This window comes from Microplitis demolitor, chromosome 1 (assembly GCF_026212275.2).
Source record: "Microplitis demolitor isolate Queensland-Clemson2020A chromosome 1, iyMicDemo2.1a, whole genome shotgun sequence".
Taxonomy (NCBI): domain Eukaryota; kingdom Metazoa; phylum Arthropoda; class Insecta; order Hymenoptera; family Braconidae; genus Microplitis; species Microplitis demolitor.
This window is the reverse complement of record NC_068545.1, coordinates 16,043,364-16,048,039: the sequence shown is the minus strand read 5'-3', so window position 1 is coordinate 16,048,039 and position 4,676 is coordinate 16,043,364. Positions and strand designations below refer to the sequence as shown.

The 4,676-nt window shown below is 24.1% G+C and overlaps 1 long non-coding RNA gene across 1 annotated transcript; it reads right to left on the bottom strand.

Moving 5' to 3' along the window:
• Positions 1-2,175: 2,175 nt before the first annotated feature.
• Positions 2,176-4,465, bottom strand: LOC128667473 (uncharacterized). Its single transcript, XR_008403446.1, has 3 exons — positions 3,091-4,465; positions 2,866-2,945; positions 2,176-2,799 (listed from the first exon to the last, which is right to left on the bottom strand). It is a non-coding gene; the product is annotated as an uncharacterized LOC128667473 (long non-coding RNA).
• Between the last annotated feature and the right edge of the window lie 211 nt (positions 4,466-4,676).

The window sequence follows — 4,676 nt, the reverse complement described above, 5'->3', positions numbered from 1 at the left end:
CTCCGATGCTGCTAAAGACGTTAATAATAATTTGAATATGTTATTATCAAAGAATCATCATGAACAAGACATTAGTATTGCTACCACTGATGCTGGGGATCCTAATGATGGTTTAAATATATTATTATCAAAAAGTTATCACCATCGAAATGATGTTATTAAATTGAGAAATCCTAATAATTTATCAAAAGTGATTGAGAATGACAATAAAAAAAATACTCCGGAATTATTAACTATGAAACAACATAGCGGGTCTTTATCAGCAGCTGTTGAAGCTATGGTTCAACAAAAATCCATTAATAAAGAAGTTGGTCTATATTTTCAAAATTTCCCTGAAATTAAACTACGAAATAATTTAGTGGACGTGAAAAAAACTAAAATTTTCTTACTAGGTAATGGTAACAAGAGTGGTCCAGTTGTATTTAATGGAAAAAAATGGACAGCACTTAATACTTGTCCTTTTGACACAATAATTCAATTGATATTTGTTGGCGCGTTAGATAGTACACGTTTTCATAAATATATCACAAATTTAGATATTCCTGTATTTAAATTTTTGAATGACTTTATGAAAAAAGGACCAACAAAAGAAATTTATCAACAACGCATGTCTATTTTACATCCTATTTATAATGTTTCTATTGTAGATAAAAAACAATTAGAAGAAAAAGACATGATGAAAATTAATGTTTCTCCCACTATTAATTGTTATGATAATATCAGCAAGTTGTGGCAAACTTTACTTAAAAATGCGCCAAGCGTCATCGAAACTTCATTTTGTTCAAATTCTTCGTGTCAAGTACACACTCAAGCTTTGCCAGTTCTTACTGTCAATCATAAAACGATTGATCGTTGTGGATTTATTGCTCTCGAAAAAGCTTTAAGTTTCTACAATAAAATCTTTAATGTTCAGTGTCGGTTTTGTAACAAAGCAAAAGCAACCCGTGTTACTGTTCCTAAAGAGTATTTATTTTTAGAATTAGATATACGTGGCAATATCAATGCATCAAGTGGCAAAAGATGTAAATTAAGTCAATTTCCTATTCATTTAAACTTAAAAATAACAGATAATAGGTCTGAAACTACTCTAAGTTACCGGTATACTTATTGCTTTTAACAATATTTAATTTTATGTCTACAATTATGACTAACTTTTGAAATACTGATTGATTTTTAGATTATCTGGAGTAGCAGCGTATCGAACTGGTCATTATTTTGCTTACTGTCGACGATTGTCGGGCAGTTGGCAAATTTACAATAATTCTTCAGCTAAACCAGAATCTGCAGCTCTCAGTACTGAAGTTGAACCCCACGGAGTTTATTATATTTTAGAATAATACAGCAATAATGAAAATACTATTAAATTTACGTCTTGTGAAATTATTATGTTAATTTTATTTTAATGTTACATTTCTTATAAATAATTATATATGAAGAAATCAAAAATATAATATTGAATACAGAATAATAAATGTTATTTCATATCATTTTATATCAATAATAAATAAATAAATTATTTATAGTATAAGCAAACTTCGAATGAAAATTCATTTCACGGACATGTAGCTATAACATGTACATAAAGCTGGAAATAATGTAAATTTTTTATTTCAATTAAAATATTTATAAAGACTATTTACTGAGATATGTACAATGCTACGATAAATATTCTATTAATGTTTTACTCTTTTTAATTAATAATTATTCATTTTTATACTATTGACGAACGCTCAAGAATTATTTATTGCATTGACTACAAATATGATGCCAATTCAATATTTATTTACATGATCCTGAAGTTTGGAGACAATTAACAATTTTCGATTTTTTTTTTTTTTTTCCAACAATTATATTTGAAGAAAAACCAAATTAAACATATGCACATGTAGAAAATTTTAAAAACTATAGAATTTTAAAAAAATCCAAAAATTATTAGACGCTGGCTAATTTCAGTGTCATTAATTTGTTGATAAAAAATTAAGAAAAAAAATGCCATCAATCATGAGATAATTTTAATAACTATATATATATATAGATTAAGATTAAGTTATAAAAATAAAATTGTCCACATGTGTAAATTATATACTGAAATAATTTTTTTTATTTTTACTATTGTTAATAATTAAAGATTAAAACAATCAATTTTGTATTTTAGATAATTTGCAGAATCCTGAATAGAATTATGTGTGAAAATCATTCATGTACATTAAAAATAATAAATTTAATCATCTCAATAAATAATAACAATGTTCCAAAAATCAAATGTATGTAAAATAAATATTCATATTCCCTATATTGAAGATATTTATATAGCAATACGTTTTTTCAATCAGACACAAAATAATAATTCAATAAAGTGAAAAATAATTTTTTTTTGAAGATAAATATTTATTTATCAATGATAGTGCTAATAACAATATTTATAATTCCTGTTCCTATTTAATCATACACTCGATAATCAACGAAGTAGAGGTTTTTGAAGGTAGAATGGAATCTAGTAAATAAGAATTTATAGAAGTTTACAACAACATATAATTAATGAAAATTTTTAATTTTCATTCATAACCTGTAATTTTTACTATTATAATATTATTCAAGATTTCACTCAAGAAAGATGCAACGTCATCAAAACAAGCACTTAGTTTAACATATTTATTATGATTAATTATTAATTAAATTTTATATAGCAACCTCTAAGTAACTCATTTCTTTTTTAATCACTTATTTTTACAGATTTGTATTTCGTGACACCGAAAATAGCTGACATCTGACGATTAAAAATTTTTATGTAGAAACAATCTGAATATTGTAAAAAATAATTACATCAAAAAATGCACACGAAATTAAAAAAAAAAATTTACTTACTTTTTCAAATTTTTATTTCATAAATTTAATTTTTAATTATTTTAATTTATATAAAAAAGTTTCCGAAGGCTTGCTCTCTTCTGTATTGTTTAAAAATAAAAAATTCACAATTAAAATATATATCAACAATAGCTAAAAAATGCGAAATTATCAAGTCAACAGAAATAAATTCATTTTTAAATTTCACAAAAATTATTTTTATTTTTACAGTCATGAACATGATACCTCATTAATAGATGAATAGACATTAATACATCTTTTTATATATGGACCCTATATCTATTTTAAATAAAGTAGATTTGTATATATATATATATATATATTTTTTTTTTTTTTTTTAAATTAAACGATTCTTGATTCTAGTGAAACTATTTCTTAACTAACCGCAGTAGCTATGAAATTATGACAATAGAGTTCTCTCGACTACGTATATTATTTTAACATATTAACCATATAATTAGACAAATGTCACTTGAATTTAAAAAAAAAAATATTAATTTCAATTTTATTTTCATTGCTGATAACATTAATATGTGTGCTAACAAAACTTATTACAAGAATGAAAGAAATAATCTTAACTTGATTAATCGTAATAGATTTGATTGAGAACAACGAAATTTTTTATTTACTTGTAATTCACAGTGAAGAGAAAAAGTATAATAGACACAACATTTCTTCTTAAATAAATCTTTTTTTTTTATTTTAATACTTTTAGCACCACCCTTTAAACCTTGCTTTTGTTTTGCGCTGTAATGGGTACATTACCAGATTTGATTATTTCATCAGAAATAAGTTTAGAAAATTGTTTTTCAACTAATGATTCAAATCCCATATCAGATCAAAAATTTTACTCCATCCCTAAAACATTTTCCGATCCATGAAGAATTGTTAATTTTTCATTTAAGCAAAACACTATAAACAGTTTTTCAATCATATTTTATTTCCAGTCGACTCCATTTTATAATAATAATAACAATTAATTGTCACTCGAAAATATTTCAAGTAAATAATACTTAAATGAGAAAAACATGCCACACAGTTTCAAGATGAGAAAATTTTCTTATGAAAATGCAATAATCTAAAAAAAAAAAATTTTCAATTCATTAAAAAAAAAAAAAAAAAGCATAACTTTGTCGGCCAAATCTATGGCAATAAACTATTAGATTCTTTTTCGATATGTTGATCATCAATGACAACATGAACTTTTTGTTGGGAAAAAATCGAAATAAGAAAGTACCAATTATTCTTACAAATATTTTGAATTACTCATTAAAAAACTGATTACCATATTTCTATGTTAATAGTTATTGTTAACAAATGGCGAATGCTAATTTCATTTGAAAATAAATAAAACAATAAGTAGTAGGTTATTTTTGACTTTCTAATACATAAGTGGGGTTATATTTTTGTAAATTTTATATAAGTATATTTAAATTATATTTATGAATATGGAACGTTGTTATTATTGAAATGATGTTTCAAGATTATACGGCATCACTTGAAAAACTACTTTATACTGTAATTATAGACAATAATTGATAAAAAATATATGAATATGACTTATTAGATATAATGAAAAAAAACCATAAAATTATAAACATTAAGGCGTACTTAGATGAAATTGTTTCATTTCTACAACGACAATTCATGCATCTGTGACTTTCATGAGATCTATAAATTATAATTACGGAGAAACTGCGAAATCCGAAAAAATACTTGGAGAAAAATTTTAATTGATGTATCATTTATAAAAAAAGTCTGTAACCCGATTGACACCGCAGGCTGTCCCTGGAATTTCTTGCTTTATCAGA